This window comes from Chrysemys picta, chromosome 5 (assembly GCF_011386835.1).
Source record: "Chrysemys picta bellii isolate R12L10 chromosome 5, ASM1138683v2, whole genome shotgun sequence".
Lineage (NCBI taxonomy): Eukaryota > Metazoa > Chordata > Testudines > Emydidae > Chrysemys > Chrysemys picta.
Genome location: NC_088795.1, coordinates 124,849,973 through 124,868,504, shown reverse-complemented (window position 1 = coordinate 124,868,504; position 18,532 = coordinate 124,849,973).

Below are 18,532 nucleotides of genomic sequence, written 5' to 3'. Positions count from 1 at the left end.
AAACTACACGTCCCTTGTTTTAGGGGAGAAGGGCCAAATCCTGAAAGATGCTGAGCTCCTGCAGCCATGTCTCAGGATTGGGCCCAAAGTAACCAGGGCATTACTCCTCTAAATCTTTCTTTTGGGTTGGTCCTGCCTCCTTTTTAAAATGGATTTACTAGCACTGAGACAAATGGTGACTTAATTAGGATTACTCATAATTTATACTGCTGTAAGTGGGAGGAGAGCCAGGCCCACTCTGTTTAGTCTGTCAGCTGGCATCTCACTATCTGACTTCCTTTTCTAGCAGGACCAGCTGTTCCTCCACAATCAGTTTCACTAAGATAGTAGATTCATCTAAACATGCCATTCTTATGAATGTCCCCAGACTAAAAACAATCTTATGTCCTCCAGACACAGTCACTGTTCACCCAGGGCCTTGTTTCCCCGGCCCTGCAGACAAAATGTGGGTGGTGGGGAGGAGGGGGAAGGTATAGAAATCTTCACAAGACTCTTACCAGAGTTTTTTGCCATAATTGTTCTGTCAGAGATATCTTTGACATACATAAAGCTCCACATTCGGGCATACAAGGTGAAAAGCTGCTTTAAGGCAACTTTTAAAAGCCAGTAACCAATTACCCCTCCCTCTCCCACAATTTATTATTGAGGCTTTTCTATCACTGCAGGAGCTGATGAGTTTGTTGTACTGTCACAGCAGGCCACAAGAGACCCACCTTGTGTTTGTCATGTACCATTGGAAGAGGGGTGGAAGACAGCAGCAGGGCTATTTAGAAACAGGAAGAAACAGCAGTACAGCCTCACACAGTAGGGAGGGTTTGGAAATCCCAGGAGCTGGGTACCCAGCTGAGCGGAGGCATCAAACAATGTTGTCAGCAGTGAATGCTGAGAGCAGGTTTTTGAAGCAGTAGTACCCACATTCTGTTCTGACAATTCCCCTTGTTGTCTCAGCACCCCAAACTGGGTGCCCCTATCTTCTGCAGTCTGCCCCAAGGAAGCCCTTTGAGTATTCAACTCTACGCCCGGCTGTAGCTTGTACAGAAGAACACATGGGAAAGACCCCAGGTAGCTACATAAATGTACCATCTCCAGGTACTGTGCTAGAAGGCAAGACCTAGGTAATACTGGCACTACCCTGAGACCAGCTTGAACGCAGACGAGCCGGGGAATGAAGCATAAGACAGAAGCTGTGTATTTACCCTGAGCTAGCATTACATGCTCTTTGGTTTGGGGTAAAAACAACTCCAGAGTTTGCAGGTCTGAATCTGCTCTCATTCATATCTTCTGCACCAGCATCAGCCCTGGCCTGTGCCAACAGGCCAACCACTCTCCAGAGCAGAGGGAACCTAGGGTGATCTGGTCACCCAGGTCAAATATCGGGACGCAAAGGGGGGGTGGGGTGAAAAAAACAAAACAAAAAACCCCTTCTCAAGTGCTGGAGGGAGGCCCCGGAGATGGAGCGGGGTGCCGTGAGTGAGAGTCTGGCCTGGCTCCGAGCGCAGGCAGGACTCAGTCGGGCGGTAGGGAGAGTAGGGGGGCGGCCCGCGGGGCCAGGCGGCGGCTGTTCTTCCCCCCCCCCCCCCCCCGGGCAGCGGGACTCGGGAGCAGCCGCTGCTGCAGTTCCCACTGCCGTGGGGGGAGGAAGCGGCCGATGGCCACGCTCGGCGGCTGCGACTCTGGCGCCTGGGCCCGAACCCGCCTGGGCCTGTTGTGGGGACCCAGCAGCACGCATGCTGTGCCCTGCCCCTGGCCAGTCGTGTCTGGGCTGGCTGCCCAGCTGGTGCTATCCCGCAGTGGCCCCGGAGCAGGCCCCACCCCCCCCATCCCGCTCGGTCCCGCAGGGGAACGAACGGGGCTGGGCTGCCGATGCTTCCGCCCCGGGGCTTCCGCGGGATTGCACCAGCTGGGCAGCAGCCCAGACGCGACTGGCCAGGAGCTGGGCGCAGCGTGTGCGCTGCTGGGTCCCTGCAGCAGGCCCAGGCTCGGGGGGTTGCGGCCCAGGCGCCAGAGCCGCAGCCGCCAAGCTTGGCCATCGGCCGCTTCCTCCCCCGCGGCAGTGGGAGCTGCAGCAGCAGCAGCTACTCCCAAGTCCCGCTGCCCGGGGGGGGGGGAGAACAGCCGCCGCCTGGCCCCGCGGGCCGCCCCCCTCCTCTCCCTACCACCCAACTGAGTCCTGCCTGCTTGGGGCCAGGCTGGACTCTCACTCACCCAGGCCCCGTGCTTCCCCTGCGTCTCCGGGGCCTCCCTCCGGCTCCAGCGCTTGTGGAGGGAGGAGGAATGGTGAGCCTGAGGAAGAGGTGGGGATTTGGGGAGGGACCCAATGGGGGAAGGAGGGCGTGGAGTCCGGGGGGGGGGGGGGGGCGAGCACTTCTGGGCTCCAGAGCATTTGCTTGTTTGTCCAGTGTCCCAACCTAACATCGGTCGGGACGCGGGACAAACAAGCAAATATCAGGACAGTCACGATAAAATCGGGAGGTCTGGTCACCCTAAGGGAACCAGTCATTGCTTCTTCCACCAGGCCACCTGAGCTGACAAAAGGAGTCAGGCACCAGACACATGAGCTAGAGGAAGTTGCCCTAGAGAGCCATTGCTGGGAAGGTGGGAAAAAGCCACCCCAGAGAGGGGATCAGCAGGAAGCCCAGGAGTAGCACAGCTATATCAGTCACAAATCACACCCCTGACTGTGATAATTACCGAAATCTGCAGCATTGACCCAGCCTTAGGTATAAAGAACGAGGAGTACTTGTGGCACCTTAGAGAAAACAAATTTTTTTGGACATAAGCTTTCGTGGGCTAAAACCCACTTCATCGGATGCATGAAGTGGAAAATACAGTAGGAAGATATATGTACACAGAGAACATGAAAAAATGGGTGTTGCCATACCAAATGGGTGTGGCTGATGTGATTAGGTCCTGATTAGCCACACCATCAGAGGCTCGTTCACCTACACATCTACCAATGTGATATATGCCATCATGTGCCAGCAATGCCCCTCTGCATGTACATTGGCCAAACTGGACAGTGTCTACGCAAAAGAATAAATGGACACAAATCAGACATCAAGAATTATAACATTCAAAAACCAGTCGGAGAACACTTCAACCTCCCTGGTCACTCAATTACAGACCTAAAAGTCGCAATTCTTCAACAAAAAAAGTCCAAAACAGACTCCAACCAGAAACTGCAGAAATGGAATTAATTTGCAAACTGGACACCATTAAATTAGGCTTGAAAAAAGACTGGGAGTGGATGGCTCATTACACAAAGTAAAAACTATTTCCCCGTGTCAATTTTCCCCCTACTGTTACACACCTTCTTGTCAACTGTTTGAAATGGTCCATCCTGATTATCACTACAAAAGTTTTTTTTTTCTCCTGCTGATAATCGATTAGTCTCATTAAAGTTGGTATGGCAACACCCATTTTTTCATGTTCTCTCTGTAAATATATCTTCCTACTGTATTTTCCACTGCATGCATCCGTTGAAGTGGGTTTTAGCCCACGAAAGCTTATGCCCAAATAAATTTGTTGTCTCTAAGGTGCCACAAGTACTCCTCGTTCTTTTTGCTGATACAGACTAACACGGCTACCCCTCTGAAGCCTTAGGTATGTGTGTAACACGGACAGACCCTGATTGTCAGCAGGTGGGCTTGAACCTGGGATCTCAGGAGCTTAGTGCATGAGCCAAAAGCACACGGGCTGTTAGCTAAGGCTGTAGAGCAGACTCATTTTATCTCTCTTTAAGTGATCTCGGTGCCACTAGATGGGACAGAACACCACACCCAGCAGGTGTGTGGGCTACATGTGCATGTCTCTGTATTTCATTCTCTCCTTAGGTAGCTTCTTTTTTTTTAATTAATGTGTGCAGTGGTCAGTGACAGGCCCTGCTCTTTTGGCACTCTCTCGGGCATTTTGCATCCTTCCTATAGGAGCAGGGTTGCTACACAATACCCATTTGTTCTCTCTAGACACTGCTAACACACCCATCCCTCTAATATCACCTTAGACTGAGACTGGAAAGCATTAGTGGCTCTTCCTAGGATTTAAATCCATGGTTCCTAGGGCTCCAGGCAGCCTAAACTTGATACTTAAGTCAGTGAACTACACCTTCCAGGCTAACCAACTCACTAAATCTTCAGGGCCAGATTGATTGCTGCTGCCTGAAGTCTGGAGACATTATGGTGACCTCATGCTACTGAGCAGGAACCAACTGGGCCTTCAGGTGCTGGTGCTTAAAACAGGTGGATTTAAATCCCCCTACACAAGAAAATACAGCATTTAAGTGACTAGACAGTGTCAAACTTGCATCTGATGAATTCTTAATAAGTGCTGAATGGTCAAATAGCATATCACCCAGAACAGCTGGATCTAATATACAGTGACTCAGGATGATACATAGCTGGCATTGTAGGAATAACAGATGGACACTGGGTTGGTTGTAGCAGCTTGTTGATGTACCGAGGCAACTGAAAATGGACTCACATAACCATGGAGAGCCATTCTTTGTCTGTACACTGAAATTGAGATGACAAGAATTTGGGTTTACAACAGATGTTAATATATAGATTTTTTTTTTTTTTTTTTTGATGCCCAGTTCCCAGAGAGATGGGTAGAAAGAAAATCTCAAGGCAAACGATGGTTTTATTAAGAGGCATTGTAGTGAGGAAGGCAGTCCAAGAGCAGATTGCAAGTTAACTGATATAATTTGTAGATCTGATTGGCGTTGGTATCCCTATGTGTTAATCTTTAAAGCCTCCCTCTAGTCAAACAGGCTCAGCAGTGTCTGTAGTAGCATCCTTGTGCAAATGTGCAGGAAATCCAGACTGGGTGCACTCCTGTCAATTTGAATTCCTGACCTTAGTAAGGAGATGATGACAATGATGATTCCAGGTGAGAATAGTAGCTGCATGGCTTACAGCATCTCCTGATGGCTAATGTACAGTGAAACATTCTGGGTTGGGGCAGGGCATATGGAGTGGTCTTGGTAGGCACAAGGAGCTTTTTTTTTTTTTTTTTTTTTCCCCCTCCCCCTCCTAATGGTCAGAAAACTGAGATCCTTCTGCTTCCAGCCTGAAGTGTTATGTTGTAGTGGCAGTGACAATCCCCAGCACAAAGGGATTAGCGAATAAATAAAGAGGGGAGAAATAGAAGTACAGCAGAACCTCAGAGTTATGAACACTTTGGGAATGGAGGTTATTCGTAACTCTGAACATGGTGGTTATGGTGGTTCTTTCAAAAGTTTACAACTGAACATTGACTTAATACAGCTTTGAAACTTTACTATGCAGAAGAAAAATGCTGCTTTTAACCATCTTAATTTAAATGAAACAAGCACAGAAATAGTTTCCTACCTTTTCAAATCTTTTTTTTTTAAACTTTCCCTTTATTTTTTTAGTAGTTTGTTTAATACAGAACTGTACTGTATTTGCTTTTTTGTTGTTTTGGCTGCTACCTGATTGCATACTTCTGGTTTCCAGTGTGTGTGTGTGGTTGACTGGTCAGTTCATAACTCTGATATTCATAACTCTGAGGTTCTATTGTACAAAACAAGAACTAGAATCCCACTGGTAAGTTGCTGAGTACACTGCGAGCTGTTCATAGCCAATCAAGTTACGGGGAGTGAACTATTTTTGGGAGATGTGCTGAAAATAATATGAGGCAAGCAGTAAACAGAGTTATCTGCTAGAGCACAGAATGGTATACTGTCCTGGTAGACTATAGACTCTACCTCTACTTCTAGAGACAGCATGAGCTTGCCAATAAGGTACTGGCTTAAACTACAGAAGCCCTAGGTTCTATTCCTAGTTTAGTACAACTGACTGTGGGGTGAGTCACTTCCCTTCCCCTTTTATCATAAGTTTAGATCATAAGTTCTTTGGGGCAGGAGCGCTCTCACTATGTGTTTGGTTAATTCCTAGCACATCGGGGCATCTGTAATACCAGTAATAGTAAGGAATAGGTATGGCTGAAAAAGCAACTTGTGTGGGAGATCACAGCTTAATTGTATGCAGCATCCACATCAAGGTTAGTTTCTAAGATCCCAAAAAATATACAGCGACAAACTCGTGTAATTAACAATGGTGTCAATTGTTCTGCTCTACTTAGCACTGGTGAGGCCTCAGCTGGAGTATTATGTCTAGTTCTGGGCATCTTTAAGAAAGATGTGGACATATTGGAGAGAGTCCAGAGGAGGAGGACAAAAATGATTAAAAGGTTTAAAAAACCTGACCTCTGGAAAAATCTGGGCATGTTACAGTCTTGAGAAAAGAAGACTGAACAGGGCCCTGATAACAGAATTCAAATATGTTATGGGCTGTTACAGAAAGGATGGTGATCAATTGTTCTTCATGTCCACTGAAGGTAAGACAAGAAATAATGGGCTTAATCTACAGCAAGGAAGATTTAGGTTAGATGTTAGGAAAACCTTTGTAACTATAGGCATTGGAAGAGGCTTCCCAGGGAGGTTGTGAATCCCCATCTTTGGAGGGTTTTAAGAACAGGTTAGACCAACACCTATCAGGGATGGTTTAGGTATACTTGGACTAGATGACCTCTCAAAGTCTCTTCCATCTCTATATTTCTCTGATTCTATGATTTCAGGAGAAATTTCACTGAAATCAATAGAGTTATAGGGTTGTAGCCTAAGGTTAAAGGTATAACAGAAATAAAAATCCAAAGGATCAAATCAATCAAATGTGTTTTCAGATTAACCACTACATGTGGAGTTCCTCCAGCTGAGAAAAGAACTGGGCCCAGGGTGTCTGAATCAAGACTTCAGCTTCTGTTCCTATCACTTCCTAGTTATGTGACCTGAGGCAAGTCACTTCACTGCTCCCCATCGCAGTTTATCTAACTGGGAAATGCATGTAGTACTTTTCATATAATTCTTCCATATTTCTGTCTATGCCAGAATTCATAAAGCATCAATCACCGAACAATCTAGGTGCTGAGTGCTATATGGGTATCTGTTTCACATGAGGTGTTTGCAAAATGTTTTGAAATCTTCAGTGCTCATCTGCTGAACTTTGGTTAAATGAAGGTTGATTATACCAGGCTCTTCACCATGCTCTGGATCTCCTATCCCACAGTGTGCTGTGAGGATGTGACATTTTGTTTGGATGGATGGCTTTAAAGTCTGGAGTTGGTTTCCCCAAGCCTGGAGCACTGTTAAATAAATACCAGCTGGCTTTAAAGAAGCAGCACTCCAATTAGTGGCTGTTGGCATTCTCCTTCCTGTGATCTAGTCTTTGGGAATGTGGAGTGCAGCCTTTCTCTATATAAGCTAGCTGGACAGCTCACATTTTCACTGCTTGGAGAACCTGGAGTTAAGTACTTTCAAAGGTTTCCAGCAGATCCTCCAATCAATCAAACTCATTTGTCCAAAGAATGACCCCTAAGATCTCTGGAATTATACTGATTATACATGCATATTATCAAGAACCCTATTTGTGGGTATTTCAAAGATATTGCATAAGTTCTAGAATACTCAGGCAATGATGAGCAACTGGTCAACTGGCAAACCAATTACTGACCAGCAACAGAGTGCTGCTATCAATACAGAAATTGTATTTCTGTATCTCTTGAGAAAGCTGAGAGGGCCAAAGTGTTGAGGAGCTTGCTTTTCCAAGGATGCATACTTCACTTGAAGATGCTAAAATTAAAATTAAAATTGTGTGTTTATCTCGAGTGCACTGAGCTTCTCTTCAATAGTGCACAGTGCTGCTGGGTTTTTGGTGTTATATATAAAATCATTTCCCCTTCTCTATTTAAAATAACTCTTTTTGGAAGATTGATACTAAAATGAGGTGACCAGATATCCTGTTTTTAAAGGGACAGTCCCATATTTAAGCCCTCCTGCAGGTGTCCTAACTTTTTCTTTAAAATGGGCAAATTGTCCAGAATTGTCTGTCTCTTCCCCCTCTGCCTCATCAGTACTGGCAGGTCCTGCTGCTGGGTGGATCCTCGCTAGCCAGCTGCCCACCAGCAGAGACTGGGGGGGTCCAGTGGCTCACAATGGGGTTCAGTAGGCTAGTGGCAGGGCAAAGCTGTAGCATGCAGGGCCGGCCACTCCCCCTGCTGGTCCATCAGTGCAGCCCCCACTATGTGCCGGCTCTCGGCCAGCAGGGCCCATCCCCCACCCCATTTCTGGCCGGCACAGGCTGCGCACTGCATGCTGTGGTGGCCGGTGACTGCAAGGCAGGTGCCAGGCAGAGGCCAGTTACGTGTCACCTCTGCTGCACATTCATCAGCCCTTCATGTTCTCCCCCTCTCTCTGTCCTCTCCCTGCTTTGCCCCTTCACCCCCTGCAGCTCCTCCATATCCCCCCCAGTGGGGCCGCATCCCGCTCCCAGTGCTGTGCAGAGAACCAGTCCCTGGTCGGAGTGCTCAGCTCACCAATAGGCTGGCAGGCTCCTTCCTTCCCCCACTGCCTCTGGCTGGGCTGGCGCCCAAGATCCTCTGGCCTGGGGCGCTGGCCAGTAGCCGAGTCCTGCATGTACGAAAACCTTGGACAGCGCTGGCACGGGGAAGCCTATCTGCCCCTCAGCTAAGCTCTGGGGTAGCAGGGGGAGAGATGAGCTCTGCAAAGACATGGGCCAGGTCATCCCTTCCCCCCACCTCCCCTGCAGCTGGAAGCAGCTCCAATCCCTTCCCTCCCTCACAGTGCCAAAATGCTGCTGCTGGCCACATTCTGGTGTGAACCTTCACAGAAATCTGGGGAGAGGGGCATGTGACCCTGCAAGCCTCCCCCCTCCCCCCCACACACACGTGTTGCCTCTGGAAGACAAGGCACCAGGTACCAAGAGAGGCAGGTTCGTCCCAGGGGCCCAGCCAGGCATGAAGGGCGGAGAGCACTGGGAAGGGAGGGTCCGGTTGGTCAGTCATCCTCCATGTGTGAGAGAGGTGTATGGGAGTGTGCGTGTGTCACCTCTCCCCATGTGAACCTTAAAGATAAGAAGGTAAATAAAAAGAATCCAGCTACACAGTATTTCTTTTTAACAGGGGCTCAGTCAACTTGACGTTAATTTGAACGTTTGTACTGCATAGTTCTGATTGATTGCCATTGAACTTGCTTGACTACGAGTAATTTTACCAGGTGTCCCGTATTCAGCATAGGGAAATATGGTCACCCTATACTGAAATCTGTTTCCTAGCTGATTTACCCCCGCCTCCATCGACATACGATACGGGAACCCTTCACCTTTACACTAGAACTTTGCCTCCAGCCCAGATCATTATTATGGGCTCTCCAGGGCAGGCACCATGTCTTCCTGCTTGTTTGTATCACAATGGGGAGCTCAATCCTGATGAACCAGTGTCCATCAAAAAGTAAAATACCCCCACCACAATTGACACCCTTATTGACAGTCTCAGCTGATAGGCCATGGGGCAAGAAGACAACTACCTTCTCACTGCTAACTATCCTTCCAGGTCCAGACTCAAGGCTGTGGCTGTTGTGCTGTAGTTTTTACTATCAGGGCCTTTGTTCTTCAGAGAGGACTTCAAGAGCCCAAAGCATCAAACCCATTTCATAAGGGCTAATTCATATGTATTAACAAACAGATGGAAAACCGACCTCTCCCCCTTTTCCCCCCCAATCCCCTCACCAGTGTTCCTTTCAATATGCAATGTCTCAATGTAAAGCTACATGGAGCTAAGATGAAAAGATTTTATTTCAGTTGATACGGTCTCTGAACATAAGATCTGGTAACAAGAAAGAAGCAGTTAGAGTCAATTTGATATCTGCTTTTAATTTTCAGATAAATTTGCCCTTTTCACAGATTGCACAATCTGTGTACAGCAAAGGGTAGGGGGAAAACCCTGTGAAATTGTATTGAAAAACCAAGGCTGAATAGAGACTCATTCAACAGGTAAAGCATTTCATATTGTAGCAGAAAGAGTCCTGCTAGTGAAAGAAAATTCATCTAAATTCTTGTCCAGGGTAACTAAATCCTTGAATACAGCTGTTTGTTTTGTTATCCAGGGAAGCCATCAAAGAAAGCAGGACCGGATTTTTTTTGGTAGCTGCAGCACTCAGAGTACAACCCAGCAAACAAATAACCATATCCGATACTGGGGTTCCGTTTAATACCCAGATGTTAAAAGCTAGAATCCTACTGACCATTAAAAGAATCTTGTGGCTACTCATAATTAAATACTATGGTGGTGACTGGACTAGAAATAAGATAGATGCATACTGTTGTTCTTCCCTGTAGATGTTTTGTTTTCTCATGTGCTGTGGATGACAAGCAGTCTATGTCCTGAAGGCAAAATGCATGTTAATACCCTTTAAGACAATCCTTTATGGGGACTATTTGCTTCATTTGCACTGAGAATTCCTAATGTGAGGATTAATCCACAGTCCTACCACGTGAGGTCACTTTACTTATAGTCCTAAATTCAGGGAGACAAAAATAATTTAAATGCTGTTATTTTCTCGACAGCTACAGTAACTTCTAGTAATGAAATTACGGCTTGACTGTCTCAAACTCCGGTGTTGCTATGCGCCACTAACACTAAGAAGCAGAGCAGAGCCTAGTTCCAAATACCAGTCACCAGGACCAGAATGCTGTACAATTCAAAATCACCATTAGAAGTGTGAAGCGTGAAGCCATCTCTGCTAAAGACGCATATCTTTGCCACTGGGTCAGTGGGTCTTGGAGCAATCTTGTTACCAGGAAGAAAAGGAAAAAGAATATCTAGCCCTATATGTTAGCCAGAGAATGGAAATGATTTTATATATAACGTCAAAAACCCAGCAGCACTGCACAATATTGAAGGGAAGCTCAGTGCACTTGAGATAAAGACACGAGATTTAATTTTAGCATCTTTCAGTGAAGTATGCATCCTTGGAAGAGCAAGCTCCTCAAAACCTTGACCCTCTGAGCTTTCTCGAGGGAACTGAGTGGAGCAACCCTTTGTAATTACAACCCTTCCTCATCCACCCAAATTTTGTTGTGTTTACCCATAGGAAAAAAAATCTCTCTTAAATTCAGTGGAATTAACCAACTCAGTACTGGGTGTTGCAGCTAGACGACTTTGCCTTTTCTCTGTTTCTGCCCCAGTTTTCCCTTCTGGGTACCAAGACGCTCCAGCCTTTGTGGTTGAGAAAATTAGATACAAACCAAGAAGAAAAGAGGAGTGGGAGGCTCACCTGGGTTGGGTCCAAAAGACATCAATGGGCATCTTTTATAATTGCAGTATTGCTGCAGAGAGATCAGCAGAAGGCCTCAGTGCAGAGCCCCGTCAGTTTGATATCCAGGGAGCTGCTTGCAGGATGTCCTCTACCAGGGGCCCTCAAGTTTAGAATTAATTTCCCCATGGCTCAAAAGAACCTGAATCTGTTGACCTTCAGGACGGGCTCTCATCTATTTCCTTGGGTGAGGACTTGGAGGGATGTGGTGGTGGTAAGGGCTGCGGTTTTTAGGGTTGATAGAGTATCTCTTCATCCAGGCACCCAGGAGGCCAACTTTCCCTCACCCCCTCTTCTCCCTTCTCTCAGGGCAACCTGTATAACAGCTATCAACAGCTCTAGTTGGGATGCATCCTGCTTTCTCTGGCGTGAGAATCTCCTGCCTTACTTCTCTGGTGCATGACATTTCTGAACACCAACAGAAGCCCTTTTTGGATGTGACAAGCTCTTCTATCATAGCTTCCTTGAGTAGCTTTTCAATCAAGCGATTGCTTTTTCAAATAAGCTTGTTGTACTGCCAAATGCTATCAAAATAATAATAGCTGTGTATGTTTATATAGCAAGTCTCATCCTAAAAGGAGGCAAACCTACTTTACAAACTCAGCAAACTGATAGGCATAAACACAGCAGCTGTTTGACAATGAACAGCCACGGGGGACAATTGTTTTGAACGGGAAGCCAAGAATACCAGGGCAGATCCTCAACTGGTATAAATGATCATAACTCCAGGACAATTTACAGCAGCTGAGGAGCGGTCCCACCGTACCCAGCTGAAACTGCAGGGATAATTTATTCTGTTCTATGTACTCTCCTGTGTTGGTTCTTATACCACGCTCATCACTATCAACAGATATAATTACACCTGTTGGAACTTGTCCAGGGCACTCGTGCTAACACCTCCACTCTTGTAAAAGTGCCAGGGGATTGTTAATGGTCACAAATGATGAAAGATGGCACATCCAGCCCCACGCTGCCCCCTAGCACCATGCTGTGGCATTGGTCAGTGCTGACTCAAAGGAAAGAGTAAAACTCCTCCTCTAGGTGTCCTTGTGCCTCTAGTCTTTAGATTGTAAAGTCCTCTGGGCAGGAACTGCCTGTATTTATGTGTCTTGTACAGTGTGGATCAGCCTGTCAGCACCTAACATATAATAATAAAAGTGTCACATACCAAATACCCTACACTATATCCTGCAGCATGTAAGAGATTCTCCACCCAAATATCTGTGCTGCCAGTTCCCACGATTTTATCATGACAGCTGGTGTTTTTCTTAAAGCCCCATCTGCTGGAATCAAGAGATTGCATGAGACTCTCGTCTTTCTTGTCTTTTTTATTTTTTTCTTTAAGGGACGTTTCTGGTTCTCCTGGTTGTGAGAAAAGCTTGAAAACAGGAAGTGAGTGCATCTTAAAGGCTCAGAAGGCAGATAAAAAGAACCCACCATTTATTTATCTCATGACTTTTTGTGTCCTGACATATGATGCTAGAACATGTAAGGTTGGCAGTACTAAAGTATTGTCCCATTCCTTCCCTGTTTAGCTGCCAGAACTGACAAGAATCCTTGCATGAGATGACATGACTGCAGATCACTATGGCATCCACCGTCCTTCATATCTTGTACTCATCACATCACAACATTATTTAAACAGGGATGACTGCATTGCTAGAATATAATTTAATATAAACTCAGTTACAGAGAGCATCACATACCATTTGCAGGAAATCACTTTGAAAGAATTGGGTTTGTTTAGTTTGGAAAAGAGAAGACTGAGAGGGGACATGATAGCAGTTTTCAGATATCTAAAAGGGTGTCAGAAGGAGGAGGGAGAAAACTTGTTCACCTTAGCCTCTAAGGATAGAACAAGAAGCAATGGGCTTAAACTGCAACAAGGGAGGTCTAGGTTGGACATTAGGAAAAAGTTCCTAACTGTCAGAGTGGTTAAACACTGGAATAAATTGCCTAGGGAGGTTGTGGAATCTCCATCTCTGGAGATATTTAAGAGTAGGTTAGATAAATGTCTATCAGGGATGGTCTAGACAGTATTTGGTCCTGCCATGTGGTCAGGGGACTGGACTCGATGACCTCTCGAGGTCCCTTCCAGTCCTTGAATCTATGAATCCACTGGTGATCCTTTGATGTCAAAAGGACAAATTCACAGCTGAAATAAGCAGACATAACTCCCTTGACTTGAATGGAGTTGCATCTGCTTACATGATCAGTAAATTTGGTGTTGAGAGTCCCTGATCTCTCCTTCCTATGTTTATGATGCTCTGTACACCGTCGCCGATGATTCGTTTGTGAAAGCTATACCTCTCTTTACACTTGTTTTGGGCATTCCAGCTGTTTGGAGAGAACTGATTAAGCTTGAAACTCCCAGACCGACTTTGTATTATTAGGGCTCAATCTTTCATCTTGTTTTCTATTCCTTCCAGCTGTGAAAATTTATTTTCATCTCTTTTAAGTTTTGCAGACTTGGTCCAATCTTTTCAGTGCTGTGAGCTTTGGGGCACCACTGCGGGCCAGGTACAGAAATATAATTCCAGATTTTAGAATCAGATTGTTTTTTTCCCCCCTGAATTAGGAGGATTTAGCCAGTAAGGCATTAATGGGGTTAAGAAGTACTGTAATCAAATTGCATTGAATAAGAGAATAGCTCATCTCACAGTGAGAATCCTGAGGAAAAGGATTTTTTCGCACCAGAGTCGACATCAGTAGTGTCCATGCAATTCATTCTTCATGGAGAGAAAATAAGGATCAGTCTGCAGTTCACACAGCTCTAGCTGAAGATCTTGTGGTTGCTGCTCAACTGGTACCTCCATCAGCAATCTATTCCATCAGGAGGAGGATGCTGGACAGGGAGGCGCTCTGCGACTGTGGGGCCTATTACCATTCCTCCTTTGGTTCATGTACCTGGGCAGAGTTCCTCTGGGCTGCGTCTGCTGGCTCCCTAGAGGAGGAGCAGTGGGCAGTGTCCGGGGTCCTCTGCTCGATGTTCCCTTCTGGATCCCTGATTTTGAACCTGTGACCCTCACTCCTGTCCCTGTTTTTCATTTGTTGTCCCCTGTCATTATTTGAGCCTTGGGTTAAGTAGCTCCTCCTCTTAGGCTGTGGGAGGGGCCTTCAGATGTGGGCAGGCAATAGGTGGTGCCTCCATCAGATTGTTGTACTACAGTTGAATGCTGGATCTCAAACTCGCAAAATCTGCATAACTGATACTGAACTCAACTGAGCTATCTGATATAATTTCCAGGAAGCTGCAAAAATCAGCTTCATCAATCTCCGCTGAGAATTCCTTGCATGATGGAAAATAAGTGATGTCGTTCTTCTGAAGGGATGTGTTGAAAATTCCACGTTTTCTGGGGAAGGTGTCAACATGGCCCCTAGTAGCAGAAATATTCTGATCTCTATATTGTAGCCTGAGACTGAGCATATTGAGATGAGTTGTTATATCTGTTAGGAAGGGGCCAGTGAGCAAAGAAATGCTGGGTCTTTCAAGTGCTCTTAAATGGGACGGTTTTGCTTATTTTCTCTTCTTTCAGAAATGCAAGGATCTGCTTTTTAAGTTGAAAACACATAGAAGGCACTTTCCTGCATCCAGTCACTGAACTTGAGAACAGAGAAGAAAATCATAGTCTGCATTCAACTCCTGAAGGAAATGGATAAATTTTCTGTGCCTCTGTGCTGTTTCCTCGATGAACGATGTTGACAACTTAGTTTGAAATGCCCTATTCTCTGAATCAGTTTTTCTTTTCTTGCCTGCAGTCACTTGTACCCTTGCACAGGGATCGGTGTTGCACCATGTTTTAATGTGTTGTTTATACTTCACAAAGCACACGCCACCATAAACACAATACACAGATAGGCTCACAGCAGAAACTCGAAAGGGAGGAGACTCTGGCAGAGGCCTCACAGCTGCCTTAGGAAGCAGGGCTCCAGGCAGCTGAAAATCATTCAGGGGGCATGAGCGGAATCATCCCATGGGCTGGATCCAGCCCTCAGGTTGCTTGTTGGGCCACCAGTTTTTGTAGTCTAGGCATGGGGGAAGGGTCCACCCGCTCTGGTAAGCAGTACTGCTGGTCAAAAGCATTCAAAAACCATGAGTCAAGCCTGAAAATATGATGAGCTTAGCTTAAAGATCATGAGATTTTTAAATGATAATTTTGTGGCTCATTTTATTTGCTTTCTAGTGTCTGAGCCTTTAGGGTGCACCTGGGTCACAGTTTCAAGCTTCATACTGGCAGAGAGTTTCTCTCTCTTTTTTTTTTTTTTAATGGAAGATGAGATTCTTCCCCAATCTCATGACTCTAGGAGCTAGAGCTTTGACAAAATTCTCAAGATCACGAGACTTGCGATAAAATTGCAAGAGTTGGCAAGAGTTGCATTTGCAAAAGAAGCCTTACCCTGAGCGGGGGAAGTTATGTCTACACACAGCTAGGAGGGTGCTTCTGTGTGTTAGCTGTCGGAGTATGTACACAGGAGGGTGGGTGGGACTATATTTGAGTTAGTGCGTCTGTCTACCCATGCTGGGAAGCACCCTCCCAGTTGCTGTGTAGACATATCCTAAGTGACTTCAGGATTTTGCTGGTTGCTCAGCAAGATGGTGGTGGTAGCAATGGGGGAATTAAAGGGTTTTAGCTGATGCTCTAAGAGGTATGCCAGAAGATCAGGGGTATGGACAGTAGCCTCCCAACTGACCAAGGCAGAAAACAATTTCAGTCACCTCTCCACCCTCACCCTAGTGGCCATGCAACAAAACAAAACCCCACTAGCCAATTGGGGGAGCGGGGGGGAAGGAATGGCCAATCAGCAGAGCAAAAATGGCTGGTCCATCAGAGCTGAGGGGGAAAAAAAGCCAAGTGGCACAGCAGTCCAGTGCCCCCTGGAAGCTGGTGCCCAGGGTGGCTGCCCTGCTCGCTGTACTCAAGGACCAGCCCTGGTTACAGGCTGGGCAAGAACCCGGCTCCTTGGGAGGGGAGAATTTAGGCCATACTGTGGGTGCTTGGAAAGGAAATAATTGCAAAATGTGTGTCATAGTGTAGCATAAAAATAGACTTAACACTACCTTTACCGATGGCCACATAATATGCTTAATATTATATACAACTATAATACACCTGTACATATAACACCGAATAGAGCACTGGACTCAGGACACCCAAGCCATATTCCCAGTTCTGCCACTGTCCTGCTGGCTGACCTTGGGAAGTCACGCCACCGCTCTGTGCCTCAGTTTCCCCACCTATCAAATTGGGATAATGATGCTGACCTCCTTCATAAAGCGCTTTGGAAACATTGATGAGGAGCATAGATAAAGGCTAGGCATTGTTAGGAACAGCCATAGTACAAGCTGTACTATTAAGTACTAATGTGATGGATGCTAGAGAAACCCCTAATATAGATAGGGTATTATTTATTGAACCCTAGCAATGTGCTTGACTCTTTACAAATACACAAAACACAGACCCTGCTCCCAGGTGCTTACAGTCTAGTCTGGACACAGACAAGACAAATCAGATTGAAATAGCAGCTGGCATGCCAATATGAGAGGGAGGTAGAGTAAGACTTTGCAGAAGATTTGTGAAGGGATCGGAAGGAGGTTTGCTTGGCATACTCAAGGGAGGCGGTTCCATGCTGGGTGGAAGAAGGTCCAAAGACAAGAGAGGTAGATGAATACAAAAGGAGCAGCCAGGAGAGGGGCTCAGGCCAAGCCAAGAGAGCTAGAGGAAGAGCAGAGATGTTCTTAATAGGACCCTACCAAATTCACAGCCATGAAAAACGCATCATGGACCGTGAAATCTGGTCTCCTCCCTCCCCTCCCCCAGTGAAATATGGTCTTCTGTGTGCTTTTACCCTATACTATACAGATTTCATGGGGGGGAAACCAGCATTTCTCAAATTGGGGGTCCTGACCCAAAAGGGAGTTGCAGGGGAGTCGGAAGGTTATTTTAGGGGATTCGCGGTATTGCCACCCTTACTTCTGTGCTGCCTTCAGAGTTAGGTGGCTGGAGAGCAGCGGCTGTTGGCCAGGTACCCAGCTCTGAAGAGGGTGACCTGCCAGCAGCAGTGCAGAAGGGTGGCAATACATACCATGCCACCCTTACTTCTGCCTTGCTGCCTTCAGAGCTGGGTGGCTGGAGAGTGGCAGCTGCTGACTGAGGGCCCAGCTCTGCAGAAAACAGCGCAGAAAAGTAAGAGTGGCAACACCGTCCCATCCCATCCTTACTTCTGTGCTGCTGCTGGCAGCGGCTCTGCCTTCAGAGCTGAGCTCCCGGCCAGCAGCCGCCTCTCTCCAGCTGCCCATTGCCATCGCAGCAGTGCAGAAATAAGGGTAGCGGTACTGCAACCTCCCCCCCACACTCCTTTTTGGGTCAGGATCCCTACAATTACAACATTGTGAAAAAGAAGGAGCACCCGAATGTCAGCAATCAGCCTCCACTTTCCCCTTTGTAAGCAAAACAATGGTATAGGTGGAGCTAAATTAAGCTATTTCATAGGAGATGTCAGTTTTAGACTTCTCAGGCCTTGCCTGCACTAGGAAAATTGGGAATCCCAATTCTCCAGCAAGGATTTACGTATGAGACATAAGAGTCGATATACTCAAAAAATCACATGGTTCTGATCCACCTATTCTGGTATTTTGACTCCAGCAGTGATGCTCCAGTGAAAGGCAAACCCCCCATAATGCAGCTAGCACTGTGCAGTGCTGTATATGGGGAGACGTGGCGGGGGGGAGGGGAAGAAATTCTTCCAGATTCCTGCAGTGATCTTGACCAATAACAGAGACAATAGATACGTAAGTGTAGTATGTCACTGCAAGCAAGTTATTCCTGTTCTTTCCTGTATGGTGAAAACAAGGGGCATAAATTAAAGTTGCTTTATTTCACCTTAACCTGTGATTGATTTTTACCATAATCCCAACAACTTCTTCCCAACTTTCTGGTCACTGAGTCTCCCTTGCACATCACACACCCAGTGAGAATGTGTTAAGTAGGGTTGAAAATCCACTTTGCCTTGCTTGCACACCTAGACCTCCCAGTAACACAAGACCAAGAGGCTATTCAGTGACATCAAAATGTGGGAAATACATTGCGACAGGAAGTCGTTGAGGTCAAGGATTTAAGATAAAAAAAAGGGATTAGGCATTTATGTGGCTATCAAGAATATCCAGAGTTGTTATAATTAATGACAACAAACATTTCAGAAGGGCTATTAAAACTTATTCTTCAGGGATCTCTATTAGAAATCAGGGGGTAGAGGGATGGGAGATTGGCCATATCTGCCTACTGTGGGATTCTTCTTAGAGCTGCGTGAATAATGTTTTTTTTTCAGTTTGCTGATAATTCTGAA